The following is a 15,080-nucleotide window of genomic DNA, read 5'->3' as shown; positions in this document are numbered from 1 at the left end:
TGCGGTGGAAGAACAGAGGAAAGGGTTATTGAAAACCATTGAGCAGCAGGCTGAAGAAATAAGGCAGTTGAGGACCAAACTTTTGGAAGAGGACCTTGCCCAAGCAGGATTGAATTTGGAATCTAAGGCTTACTGCTCGCTAAACAGGAAGTGCTGCTGGGTTACTGCAGCAGCCCAGTGGTACTTCCCGCCCCTAGCACACCGTCTTATCCAGCGCTACAAAAAAATAAATAAATAAAAAAAATAATAATTAAAAAACAAAATATATATATATATATACGTATATGTAGCACCAGAGTGTACCCGACAGTAATCGGCAGTGCCGCGTGATGCCTGGTTACCGCCGGGTTAGTGCGGGAGCCCTTACCGCCACCTCAGTGGGTGGCAGTAAGGGCTCCCCCCCCCCCCCCTGACATGGCCAAGCAGCAAGTTCTTTACTTGCTGCTCGGCCATTTCCTGCAGGAAAGAGAGACTTCCCTTTTACCAGCTGTGGTAAAAGGGGGCTTCAGCATGTGTAAAAAACAAGCACTTTGCCATAGCTTGGTAAAGGGGGCCCTAAGTTCCTGAACGTTCTGTCAGTATCTCAAGAAGAAAAGGAGCAGGATATTACAGAGTTAAAACTTGGTTTGGAAACCCAGACTGCAGAGATGACCCAGCAGCCAGAGTAACTGAACCCCATGAGACCTTCTTGGAAGAGTCTGCCAGAGCAGGAAAAGGAACTGCTCAAAGAACTGCAGGAAGCCAAAGAGACCACCTTGGCAACCAAAGAATGATATGAGAGTTTCCTGAGGAAGGTTAAGTGACTGCAGCAGGAGCTAACAGGCATAGTACTCTGAGCTATAAGGGCAGCTAAGGGGAGCCTGGTGGAGTTATAATACAACACTAGAATGAGTCCAAATTCTGGCTGGCATGAATATTGCACTACAATTACAAGTTCAAGAACTTCAGGGGAAAGTAGTAGAGCTGGACCATGGCACATGGTTCTGCAGGAACAGCTGGAGCTGATCCACGCTCAGCTGCCCCAGGCAGAAGCATCTAATCATGCAGTGCACAAGGAGCTAGAGAACTTAGCTATCCAGCTCAGGGAAACTTCCCTCAGGAGAGACACCTTCAAGGAGCTGAACCATAGGGTGTAAGACTAGCCCAGTGAAGTCCTGAGCAGTACCAAAGAAAACCCACTGGGATCCCAGGAGCACCCTAACTTTGAAGTCCAGGTAATTAAAAGTTAACCATTCCTCCACCCAGGAGTGTTAACCAGGGTCTCTTGCTGAAGAACAGATTTGATGGATACCAGAGACAAGAACCTGAGAGATTGAAGTCCTACCCGGTCATGAGGTTCATTGGGCCATACTCACTGCTATGCAACTGCCTGTGGCAACAGTAAATATGGCAACAAAGGACTTGGGCATTGAAAAGGGGGGAGTCCAAGCAATTTATGTGGTGAGACAAGCCCTGTTTTGCATCACAGGCTATGGAGCAAGCCCATTTCAGTGCCAGTTTCTGGCTCCAAGAAAGACTGTGGAGAGGAGCCAGTATCCAGGGAGGTCACCCTTATCCTGGAGGTGTCACAGAGCTCCAGCATGGAAACACAAACCACAGAGTGGGAAGAGAAGGCACTGTCATGGCCAGAACGTTTAGACAGCCTGTCTGTTGCCAGTCCACAGCTGGAATCCATTGGCTGTGGCCTCCCAGGAAGCAGGGAGTTTATAAGACTCAGGGACATTGGCAAAAGAGTTAGCCAGATACCCAGGGCAGTGATTTCCATTGCTGGAGATTTTCTCTTGTTAACAACCCCACCTGCCAGCAAGTTAGATTTGAACAGCAAGAACCCAGCTGGGGCCACAACAACTAACCCAGGAGCATCAGATCCATTAGCCGACCAACCAAAGTCCATTCCCATTGATTTACAAACCCGGCTTGACTTTTGGGAAGCTTCATGGTGAGTAAAAATGAGTGAACCAACCATGGACCATATGGTCATGCAGGTAATAATGCAAGCTCCTGAAGCTGAGCTTCCGATATCCATGGACATAGGACCAACGTGGAGAAGGAGGATGCCACTGACGATGGATTCTGTGCAGATGACCAGGACACCCTTGATCCTGTTGATGGGCTGGGTAATGAATAGGATGAGGATGAAAGTGAAGAGGATGAAGAAGAGGAGGAGACTCTATTTGACTGCCTATTACTGTGCCATAGATCTGGATGAGTTGAAGCCATTGGTGTGGTGGGGCACGATAGCTATTATGACTTCTTTGCCCCACCTTTGTTATAGTGCTTTGGAGCCTTGCCTGTCTGGGGTGGGATTCTGGGTTGCCCGTGACCGTTTTGGGGACCCTGGGTGTTAGAGGCAGGCACTTAACTGGGCATGGTTGAGCTGAGGGGGAGGATATGTGACAGAGTCTATAGGACAAGGCCAATTCCCCTTAAGGATGTTCCCTGAGTGGCCAAGATGGCATCTGAGTCAGATGCTCAGGAGTTATCTCCTGTCCTTTGGTTGCTTGCTTGTACTTCATTGTGACTCACCTGTATTTGGATATGGGTAAGAGAGACCAGGGATGTTCCATCTAGCTCCGGAGGCAGCCTTGTGCCAAATCAGGTGACACTCGAGCGATTTGGAGTTCACCTGCGGGTGGAGACTACAACCTCATCAGACTGCAGCGTGGAGGAAGCCTCGCTTATTCCTCCTCTGATTACAGCCCCCCTGACCCTGAAGCAGTCTTTCAGCGGAGGATACACAGGGGAATGAAGCTCCTGTTGCGGTGCATGAATCCCTGGTTGTAGGGGGGGGGGGAACCGACTGCAGCATCGTCCAACTTTATAATGGCTTCTGCAGGAGAGCAGGTTGCTTCCTTGGGTCTTGGAAAATTGAAGAGACCAGCTGTTCTGACTCTGGAGTCCTTGTGAGATGCAATTCTATCTCTCCAACTGGTTTCTCATTCCTTTGGAAGTGAAGTACATTTCTTAACAGAGAATTTTGAGACTCTGTATAAGGATCTGGGGCATCAGAACACCAGAACTGGTGCGTTAGAAGAGGGAGTTAAGCAATTGCAGAGCTATTCCTCAGTGGCTATCGAAGAGAGCAATATTGTAGCTCATAAGCTAGAGTATTAGGACAATCATATCAGGAAGAAAAACTTGAGGTTTCTTAATTTCCCTAAGTCCCCATTAATATCAGCTGTGGATATGATCAAGAAATATTTTCAAGAGATATTGGGAATACCAGCTGAGGGTTTTCCACCTATAGTTAGAGCCCAGTATTTGTCAGGAGTTTCAAAGGGACCTAATGATAGGCCTCAATTGGATTTGAATCTGAGTTTTTGGAAAGCTCATTGGAAGTAATAACTGAATGTACCACACTGCTTGTGACTTTTACTTTAGATCCTGATAGAAATAATATTTTCCTCTTATATTTTTGTCATATGCTATGCAATGCTATTTTCTTGAGAGTGTCTGTGCTTTTTTGCTGCCAGTGCCTTTTTCAAGAAATGTCTTTAAATATTTAGAGTGGTGAAGAGTTTTAAATACACCATTTAGCCCCTGACAGAGTCGCATGTGGGTGAAACACAGCCTGTGTTGGGTATCATTCTGGTTTGTGTTTTACAGATAAACATTTGTTTCTATCTCCATTGATCTGCTTGTTTTGTTTTCCACGTTGGAGTTTTCTTGTACTCTCTCACAGTGTCAGAACCACCTTAAAGTCTATAGTCCCGCCCAAAGCGGAAGTGGCAAGGGAGGGGTGGAGCCAGAAGATCAGGAACTAGGAAGTATAAAAGCTAAGGGAACAGCCAGGTTAAGGAGACTCAGAAAGAAGTAGCAATGCCCAACTGAATTTGTCTCCACCACCTACCTGTGAACTGCAACTGTGACAGTCAGGTAGGCCAGGTGCCACTGGGGACCTTGAAGAACTATATGCTTGATCCAGCCAGTGGCTGGCTGGTGACTATTGTTGACTAGAGACCCGTGCATGCCATGGCCTGCAGGAACAGGACCACGAGAGGACTTTTTGCTTACACTTAAAGTCTGTTATTTTCCCCTTGCCTGTGAAGCTAACAGAACCTAACTATAAATGGGATATACAAAGATTACCAAAGAAGTGCCATGGTCAAATTTCAAAAGAAGTCTCTGTAATAAACAACCAACTAACACTGAAAATATTGAAGGAAAAAGGATCTCAAAAACCTTGCGACAACTATATAAAAATGTTGTTTGTCCTATTAGGTTCCAATTTGGTATCATTGATCCTGAAAAAAACTCCAATAATTTCAATTGCACTATTTACTGTGAATTTAATATGCTCAAAAACAATGCTTCAGTGTTTTCAAATGTGTATTTTAACTAGTAAGTCAAAAGCAGCTGCACTTAACTTTGGCTTCACTAGGCATTTACTTCCCAACGGGACCTGTTTCACTGAAAATCACAGCTTCATCAGGGGTCACATGCGCAGTACTGCTCCAGACACCACATCAAAAAATAATAAATACATACAATCATATAAAATTTCAACTCACAAAACTTAAACTCATGCTTAACTTGTGGCTTACTGGTTAACTGGAGTTCAGCTCGTGACAGACTGCTGCCAAAAAAATAGCATTGTTTATTACAAAGACACCAGTACATGCATTCTCATTTAATATAGCTGAAAAGTGACATCATTAAAAGAAAATCCTATAATGAGGCAATCTTCACAATTTATTCATTTGTGCAAAAACCTTTACACAAAAAACTTAAAAGAACAAATTCTATCACAAAAAGACATTCCACTCCATTTGGTGATTTAATCTATGCGGTCTTAAAGGGTTCAATCTGTACATCCATCGCAATTCCCTTTGTTGCAATCTTCTCATGCGGTCTCCTCCCTGTGTCCTTATTGGTTCAATGTCCATAACAAAACATCTGAGGTCTATGAAAACATTTATACAATGTTCAACCAAAGACTCATTCATTCTGGATTTCTTGATGTTTGTTTATGTTCCGACATTCGAGTTCTTAAATCTCTTGTGGTCATGTCAACATAAAGCTTAGCAAACCAAAAAGTGGGAGAAGGAATCAGGCTGAACAATGGGATAGACACTCAAGTTTATTACTGAAGTACGTGAGACTTAATATGACCCTGTGTTTGGGCATGGAAGTGCCTGCCTCAGGAGTCTACAAAAAAATAATAAAAATTAATAATAACAAACTAACATACAAATATAAAATTCCACAATTAAAAAACGGTATATAAAAAAGTGTAAGACATGAACCACTGAACTAAGAATACAATTGAATGTATGTTATTGAAGAATTCACAATTATATAATATGTTAATATGAAAGAATCAATAATATATACATAACGTAAAAGTGTGAATACACTGTTAAAAATGTCAAAAGAGAAAAGGATAATAAATAAAAGGTATGCAAAATAGAACAAAAAGTATATCAAATAGAAAATCTCAAACACTGGAACGGAAGAAAAAGAAGGACAACCGACCTTGTGTTAAAGTTCCTTGTGAAACGAATGACCTTTGCAGTTGAGCAAACAAATGTAAAGTGGTCTGAATCAGAGTCGAATCAAAAGCACAAAAAAACCTGTGTATAAATATTAAATATAGTAATAGCAAGGCATCATTTGACATACTAAAAAAGAATAAAAAGAAACTAAAAACATAAAGACATACCTTTAAAAAGACCATATTTTAAAAAAAGTTGCTATGGGTAGACCTGGAGGCACAACCTTACTTTCGACAGCACTGGAGCTGGCATTTTCCAGCGTATTTGTCTACCTCACCGGAATTTACAAAATACCTTCAAACTAAATGGGAGGAATATCTTAAGTTTAACGAACAACACCTAGAAGACCCATGTCTATTCTGGTCCGCCGCAAAAGCGGTGTTGAGGGTAGACATTATAGCTTATGTGAGTATGTAATAGGAAAATAGCACATGGGATAGTAGCCCTGGAACATCAGCTTAGGGAGGCAAAGAGGGCATACACTCGAAACCCAACGCCTGCTTGGTATGACTCCCTGATGGCGGTCAGGGTAGCATTGAACAGCTTAATACATAAGCGCACAACGCGATCGCTCGTCTATAGAAAATACGGGTTTTACAAACATGGAGATAAAGCAGGCAGTTACCTAGCAAGGTTAGTGAAAAAGGCGCGCAGGCCACACTTTATAGCGGTGCTCAAGAAGAGATCGGGGGAGATGACAAATACAATAGAGGAGATAGCAGAGTTATTGCAGGAACATTTTGAGATGCTATATGTGTGGGGGAGAAGGAGGGGCAGGAAAGTAGGAGAGATATACGAGAGTTTTTGGAAGCATCTGGTATGCCAAGGCTCTCAGCGGAGGAGGCAGAATCGCTGAATAAACCATTAACGGCAAAAGAGTTACAGACGACAATTAAGGCAATGCGGCAACACTCGGCGCCAGGTCCGGATGGGTACCCGGGAGAATTTTATAAAATTCTTCTTAATCATTTGCTAGGCCCGTTGCTAGATTATTACAATGAGGTGGTAGAGAGTGGGACGCTTCCAAGGCACGCGAATACGGCACTGATCAGCCTAATCCCCAAGCAAGGGCAAGATCTGTTACTCCCTGAATCATACAGACCTATATCACTAATTAATGTAGATATCAAAATTTTGTCTCGTATGATGGCGGACAGGTTGGCTCCGGTGTTGCCGAAAATTGTACAAGCTGATCAAGTAGGGTTTGTGAGAGGGAGACAGTCGGTGCTCAATGTTAGGAAGTTAATAGCAGCAATGCTGCAGACCTCTGAGGAAGGGGTGGGAAGGATGGTAATTAGCTTAGACGCAGAGCGTGTGTTTGACAGGGTATTATGGCCCTACAACACCCACCCTCCCCTAGGACAACTCTTCATTTATAGTCAGTTATTTTAATTAGGGTAACAAGCAAGGAGTGCTCTTACAGAATTTTAAATACATTCATTACCATCTAAGAAGGAAACACTAAATAAATCACACAATATACTATCCACCTTATAATTGAAAGAGAAAAACGCCTAGATTTCGACCCAAATTGGGAGATAGACGTTTATCTCACAAAAACGAATAAATCGATATAATGGAAAGCCGATTTTGGACGTTTTCAACTGCACTCCATCGCGGAAGCATACAAAGTTGACGGGGACGTGTCGGAGGTGTGGCGAAGGTGGAACTGGGGCGTGGTTATCGGCCGAGGAGAGATGGGCGCCTTTCGCTGATAATAGGAAAAAAGTATGCGTTTGTAGCTAGAATTTAGGGCACTTTTCCTGGACCCTGTTTTTTCACGAATAAGGCCCCCAAAAGTGCCCTAAATGACCAGATTACCACCAGAGGGAATCGGGGATGACCTCCCCTGACTCCCCCAGTGGTCACTACCCCCTCCCACCACAAAACATGATGTTTCACAACTTTTTATTTTCACCCTCAAATGTCATACCCACCTCCCTGGCAGCAGTATGCAGGTCCCTGGAGCAGTTGTTAGGGGGTGCAGTGGACTTCAGGCAGGTGGACCCAGGCCCATCCCCCCCCTACCTGTTACAATTGTGCTGCTTAATGCTTAGTCGTCCAACCCCCCCAAACCCACTGTACCCACATGTAGGTGCCCCCCTTCACCCCTTAGGGCTATAGTAATGGTGTAGACTTGTGGGCAGTGGGTTTTGAGGGGGATTTGGGGGGCTCAACACACAAGGGAAGGGTGCTATGCATCTGGGAGCTCTTTTACCTTTTTTTTTTGTTTTTGTAAAAGTGCCCCCTAGGGTGCCCGGTTGGTGTCCTGGCATGTGAGGGGGACCAGTGCACTACGAATCCTGGCCCCTCCCACGAACAAATGCCTTGGATTTATTCATTTTTGAGCTGGGCGCTTTCATTTTCCATTATCACTGAAAAACAAAAACACCCAGCTCACAAATTGTTGAATAAAACATGGACGTCTATTTTTTTCTAAAATACGGTTCGGTCCGCCCCTTCACGGACCCATTCTCGGAGATAAATGCCCATGGAGATAGACGTTTTCGTTCAATTATGCCCCTCTATATAAACCAAAAGACACTTTTATATTAGGCTTATATCCTTAATACTGTAGCAAGTTTAAAATTATTGAACAACTCAAAAACACTAAGATGGAGTCAGTAGTCCAGCAGCGAGAGGGGTGCTATCCAGTCTTTTGCATTGAGTGTCACATGTATGATTATCTCCCAGTTGGTGAGATGTCATATGTGTGTGCCAGATGCAAAGAGCTCCTAGCTCTTAGAGAACGTGTCCGTTCTCTTGAGGCTAGAGTAGCAGACTTGGTGGAGTTGAAGGAGACAGAGAGTTACATAGAGGAGACCTACAGGGATGTTGTAGAGAAGTCCCACCTCCAGTCTGGTAGCCCTTGTGCTACCCTGGAGGAGGGAGGTCTCCTACAAGGAGAGCATCACCCTGGTGAAGTAGGAAGTACTTCTGTAGCCAGGACCTGCCCACCAGGGGATGTACTATCCTCTCGCACCGAGGATATGTCTCCAAGTGCTGCCCGGGAGGGAAAGTTTAGGACAGCTGTTGTAGTTGGTGATTCGATCATTAGGCATATGGATAGCTGGGTGGCTGGTGGACGTGAGGATCGCCTGGTGACTTGCCTGCCTGGTGCGAAGGTGGCGGACCTCATGCGTCACCTAGATAGGATTCTAGATAGTGCTGGGGAGGAGTCCGCTGTTTTGGTACATGTGGGTACCAATGACATAGGAAAATGTGGGAGAGAGGTTCTGGAAGCCAAATTTAGGCTCTTAGGTAGAAAGCTCAAATCCAGATCCTCTAGGGTAGCATTTTCTGAAATGCTACCTGTTCCACGCGCAGGGCCCAAGAGACAGGCAGAGCTCCGGAGTCTCAATGCGTGGATGAGACAATGGTGCAGGGAGGAGGGTTTTAGATTTGTTAGGAACTGGGCAACATTCTGGGGAAGGGGGAGCCTATACCGAAAGGATTGGCTCTACCTTAACCAGGGTGGGACCAGGCTGCTGGCGTCGGCATTTAAAAAGGAGATAGAGCAGCTTTTAAACTAGAAATGGGGGGAAGGCCGACAGTCGCTCAAAAGCGCATGGTTCGGGATAAAGTATCTTGCAAAGATACCTCACAAACAGGGAAGATATGGTTTCTGGATAGTGAGGTTGCACAACAGACCGTGGTAGGCCAGGTGCCCTTAAATACAACTAAAGATCAGACAAAAGATGGCAAATCAGTAGTGTCCAGTACTAAGCATCATGCAAATAGGAACAACAAACAAACTCTGAAATGTCTATATGCAAATGCTAGGAGTCTAAGAAATAAGATGGGAGAGTTGGAATATATTGCAGTAAATGAAAAATTGGATATAATAGGCATTACTGAGCCCTGGTGGAAGGAGGATAACCAGTGGGACACTGTCATACCGGGGTACAAAGTATATCGTAGTGATAGGGTGGTCCGGACTGGTGGAGAGGTAGCATTGTATATTAACGAGAGCCTTGACTCAGATAGATTACAAATTCAGCAGGACACAAATCACACCTTTGAATCATTGTGGGTTGAAATTCCATGTATAAAAGGGAAAAAAACGGTGATAGGAGTGTACTACCGTTCGCCTCGCCAGGATGAGCAGGTAGACGCAGAAATGATAAAAGAAATCAGAGACGCGAACAAAATGGGCAATGTGATACTAATGGGTGACTTCAATTATCCAAATATAGACTGGGTAAATGTAACATTGGGATACGCTACAGAGGTACAATTCCTTGATGAAATCAAGGACAGCTTTATGGAGCAGCTGGTGCAGGAGCCGACGAGAGAAGGAAAAATTCTAGACTTGTTCCTTAGTGGCGCGCATGATCTGGTGAGGAACGTTATGGTACTGGGGCTGCTTGATAACAGTGATCATAATTTGATCAGTTTTGATATCGACCTTGAAGTAACTGTACACAGAAAGTAAAATACGTTAGCATTTAACTTTAAAAAAGGAGACTATGATAAAATGAGAAGAACAGTAAAAAAAAAACTTATGGGAGCAACTGAGAGAGTAAAAACTGTACAACAGGCGTGGACGCTGTTCAAAAATACCATCCTGGAGGCCCAGGCCATACATATTCCGCGAATTAGAAAAGAAAGACGGAACTCCAAAAGACAGCCGGCCTGGTTGAAAAGTGAGGTGAAGGAAGCTATTAGTGCTAAAAGAAACGCCTTCAGAAAATGGAAGAAGGAACCGTCTGAAAATAACAAGAAACAGCATAAGGAGTGTCAAAGCAAATGCAAGGCGCAGATAAAGAAGGCCAAGAGGGATTACGAAAAAAAGATAGCATTAGAGGCAAAAAAACATAGTAAAAATTATTTTCCGTATATTAAAAGCAGGAAGCCTGCAAAAGAATCTGTTGGGCCGCTGGATGACCGAGGGGTAAAAGGGGCGATCAAGGAAGACAAAGACGTAGCGGAGAGACTGAATGAATTCTTTGCTTCGGTCTTCAACGAGGAAGATTTGGGTGGGATACCGGTGTCGGAAATGGTATTTCAAGCGGACGAGTCGGAGAAACTTACTGACTTCACGGTAAACCTGGAGGACGTAATGGGGCAGTTCAGCAAACTGAAGAGTAGCAAATCTCCTGGACCAGATGGTATTCATCCTAGAGTACTGATATAACTGAAAAATGAGCTTGCGGAGCTACTGCTAGTGATATGCAACTTATCCTTAAAATCGAGCGTGGTACCAGAAGATTGGAGGGTGGCCAATGTAACGCCAATTTTTTTTAAAAGGCTCCAGGGGAGATATGGGAAATTATAGACCGGTGAGTCTGACGTCAGTGCCGGGGAAAATGGTAGAAGCTATTATTAAAAACAAAATTACAGAGCACATCCGAGGACATGGATTTCTGAGACCAAGTCAGCACAGCTTTTGTGTGGGGAAATCTTGCCTGACCAATTTACTTCAATTCTTTGAAGGAGTAAACAAACATGTGGACAAAGGGGAACCGGTTGATATTGTGTATCTGGATTTTCAAAAGGCGTTTGACAAGGTACCTCATGAAAGGCTACAGAGGAAATTGGAGGGTCATGGGATAGGAGGAAATGTCCTATTGTGGATTAAAAACTGGTTGAAGGATAGGAAACAGAGAGTGGGGTTAAATGGGCAGTATTCACAATGGAGAAGGGTAGTTAGTGGGGTTCCTCAGGGTCTGTGCTAGGACCGCTGCTTTTTAATATATTTATAAATGATTTAGAGATGGGAGTAACTAGCGAGGTAATTAAATTTGCTGATGACCCAAAGTTATTCAAAGTTGTTAAATCGTGACAGGATTGTGAAAAATTACAAGAGGACCTTACGAGACTGGGAGACTGGGCGGCTAAATGGCAGATGACGTTTAATGTGAGCAAGTGCAAGGTGATGCATGTGGGATAAAAGAACCCGAATTATAGCTACGTCATGCAAGGTTTCACGTTAGGAGTTACGGACCAAGAAAGGGATCTGGGTGTCATCGTCGATAATACGCTGAAACCTTCTGCTCAGTGTGCTGCTGCAACTAGGAAAGCGAATAGAATTTTGGGTATTATTAGGAAAGGTATGGAAAACAGGTGTGAGGATATTATAATGCCGTTGTATCGCTCCATGGTGCGACCGCACGAGTATTGTGTTCAACTCTGGTCACTGCATCTCAAGAAAGATATAGTAGAATTGGAAAAGGTGCAGCGAAGGGCAACTAAAATGATAGCGGGGATGGGACGACTTCCCTATGAAGAAAGATTAAGGAGGCTAGGGCTATTCAGCTTGGAGAAGAGGTGGCTGAGGGGAGACATGATAGAGGTATATAAAATAATGAGTGGAGTGGAACAGGTGGATGTGAAGCATCTGTTCACGCTTTCCAAAAATACTAGGACTAGGGGGCATGCGATGACACTACAGTGTAGTAAATTTAAAACAAATCGGAGAAAATTCTTCTTCACCCAACGTATAATTAAACTCTGGAATTCATTGCCGGAGAAAGTGGTGAAGGCGGTTAGCTTAGCAGAGTTTAAAAAGGGGTTGGACGGTTTCCTAAAGGACAAGTCCATAAACCGCTACTCAATGGACTTGGGAAAAATCCACAATTCCAGGAATAACATGTATAGAATGTGTGTACATTTGGGAAACTTGCCAGGTGCCCTTGGCCTGGATTGGCCGCTGTCGTGGACAGGATGCTGGGCTCAATGGACCCTTGGTCTTTTCCCAGTATGGCATTACTTATGTACTTATGTACTTCTTCGGGTGATAGTCGGGTATGGGCAGATATCGGGATTTAAGCTGAACTTAACAAAATCACTAGCGCTGCCACTAAGTGAAACAGTTAAAGAGAGCTGGGAGGGGGAATTCCCACTAAAATGGGCAGAAGGCCAGATGAAATTCTTAGGGGTAATAGTCCCCAGAGATTTATCCCTGATGTATGGGCTGAATGTGTTGCCGCTTTTGGCGGAGACCAGGCACACCTTGCAACTCTAGGGGGCATGTCCACTTTCTTTGTCAGGGTGCATAGCATTGTTCAACATGATAGTGATCCCCCGGTGGCTGTACATCTTCCAGATGCTACACCTGTATCTGAAACAAAAAGAAGAAAGAGCACTAAGTCGGGTGGTGCAGGGGTTCCTTTGGAGGAGTAGGTGCCCGCGGCTTCCGATGAGTACCATTCAAAAGCCAAAAGCACAGGGGGGAATGGGGCTGCTGAATATCAGGTATTTAACAATATCATGTGCTCTGAGGCATGTGAGAGACTGGCTGACAGGGAATCAGAACTTCTTGGCGACCCAGGTGGAGGTGGCCCTCCAGCCGAAAACACACTTAAGTTGGTTGATGAATACGCATAAACGGAAAATGGAAGCAGGAGTCTCTAGGAACCCGCTTGTATTGATAGCTATAGCAGCTTGGAGGTGGCTCTGTAGAAGGCACGGGCACTCGGCAAGATCCACTCCCTTCCTGCCGTTGTACCGGAATCCAGATTTCCCGGTAGGGACCACCTCGCGGACATTTACTAATTGGAGAAGGGCAGGTATCTTATATTTGTACCAGCTACTTGATGAAGAAGGAAAGCTGAGGGCCTTCGGGGACTTGCAGAAAGAATACAAGGTGTCGGCCTCAGACACTTTTGCGTATGCCCAGGTAAAACATTATGCTTCCGCATTGGGCTGGGTAAATCTCAGCGAAGATGTGCAAGACACACTTAGTACCGCTCTTACCCTGGGCGCTCAGAATCCAGTTCCCCTGCGGTTTTACCACTGGTACTTGCTAGACATAACAGAAGATGTGGAATATAAGAAATGGGCAAGGGCGTGGTCAACAGACCTAGGAACAGAAGTGACTGAGCATCTTTTACAGAGTTTTGTGCTGTCGGCTGTACATAGTTACCCCTTTGTGAGACATTGGGAGCAGCAATATAAATTTGCCTTGAGACTATATGTGTCGCCCTACAGGGCCTATCGAGCTGGTTTTGGAGCGTCTGGGGCCTGCCCTAAGTGTGCCACAGAGCCGGCAACTTTGGGGCACATGTTCTGGAAGTGCCCGAGAGTGATCGCCTTCTGGTCCAGGATTTTAGAGACAATAAGAAAATACTGGTCTCGGAGAGTGAATTTTACAGCCGTTGATGTTATTCGAAGTATGTAAATGCACGAGGCCTAACCTGCCTGGCTTTCAGGGCTTCCTAAAGAGGTCCCTACTCATAGGAAAAAAAGTCATACTGTTATGTTGGAGAGAGGCGGGGGGGAAACTTGCTGAGCCAGTGGAGAACGCATATGATCGAGCTGATGAAAATGGAGAGGTGTGGTGTCTTGAGTCCAGAGAAGGAAAGCGCCTCACACAAACATGGAGCAGATTTTGGGACACGCTGCAGCCGGCAGCAAGGAGTGAACTGCTTAAGTAACTGTGCATCAAGATGAATGGACATGACAGGGGAACCATCTGGCGGGTGGGGGGTGGAAGGTAATCTTGTTAAGGAAATGTTATGGTGAAAGAGTGTATAGAGGATGGATAAAGGGAAGAGCCGGGAGAAGGGCAGGGGGGAAAAAGGGGTTCAATGTTAATGTAAAACGTTCTTTATATTGCTGGAATTGTTGTCCACTGACAGAATAAAAATGATTGAAACATAAAAAAAGTTGCACTTCTCAAAAGGGATAGGACGTTCTGCTGTAGGGATGTAAGAAAGGAAAGGAACAATGAAATGGTTTGTGTGCAATGCAAGTTAAAAAGTTTTAATGCCAATAAAACTAATATGACCACTATGGGGTCAAGAGTAGAAGTGAACAATAACTCAGAACGGTGTGACAAAAGTAATTTGGTAATCTGAAAAAATTCTTTTAATTTATAAACTCTCCCACCAGTTAGATTCTTGAACACTTTAAGACTGCATGGATTAAATCACCAAATGGAGTGGAATGTCTTTTTGTGATTTAAGTTTTTTTATGTTAAGTTTTTCACACAAATGAATCAATCGTGAGGATTGCCTTGTTATAGGAATTTTTTTTAATGTTGTCACTTTTCAGGTATATTAAATGAGAGTGCGTGCGCTGGCTTCTTTGCAATAAGCAGCACTATTTTTTGGCAGCAGTCTGTTGTGACCTGAACTCCAGTTAACCAGTAAAGTTAACCACAAGTTAAGTATGAGTTTAAGTTTTGTGAGTTGAAATTTGATATGATCGTACAAATTTAATACTTTTTGTTGCAGTGTCTGGAGCAGCACCACACATGTGACCCCTGAAGAAACCATGATTTTTGGTGAAACGGGTCGGGAAGCCAAAGTTAAGTGCAGCTGCTTTTGTCTGACTAGTTAAAACACACATTTAAAAGCATTCAAGTATTGTTTTTGAGCATATTAAATTCACATCAAATGATGCAACTGAAATTATTTGAGGTTTTTTCAGGATCAGTGATAGTAAATTGGAACCTAATAGGATGAACAACACTTTTATATAGTTGTCTGCAAGGTTTTTAAGATCCTTTTTCCTCCAATATTTTCAGTGTTGGTTGGTTGTTTATTACAGAGATTTCTTATGAAGCAAACAGGACCCCCCACATTTAATAATGTATTATTATTTTGCTGACGTTGACCGCTGTGTAGCTCCAGTTTATTC

The 15,080-nt window shown here is 44.0% G+C and overlaps 1 protein-coding gene across 2 annotated transcripts in view; it reads left to right on the top strand.

The window, feature by feature from the left end:
* FBLN1 (fibulin 1) overlaps positions 1–15,080 on the top strand; it is a 1,130,965-nt gene that overhangs the window by 1,101,409 nt on the left and 14,476 nt on the right. Inside the window, exon 17 of one of the 2 annotated variants that reach the window (XR_003943426.1) lies at positions 14,675–14,747. The exons of the other annotated variant lie outside the window; for it this stretch is intronic. The gene's annotated coding sequence lies outside the window, so the exon portion shown is untranslated. The remainder of the gene's footprint in view (positions 1–14,674; positions 14,748–15,080) is intronic. 2 annotated transcript variants of the gene reach the window in all.

The sequence above is a fragment of the Microcaecilia unicolor genome, chromosome 9, assembly GCF_901765095.1.
Source record: "Microcaecilia unicolor chromosome 9, aMicUni1.1, whole genome shotgun sequence".
NCBI classification, from domain to species: Eukaryota; Metazoa; Chordata; class Amphibia; order Gymnophiona; family Siphonopidae; genus Microcaecilia; species Microcaecilia unicolor.
Note: the sequence above shows the minus strand (reverse complement) of the source record. Positions and strands in the feature narration are given on the sequence as shown.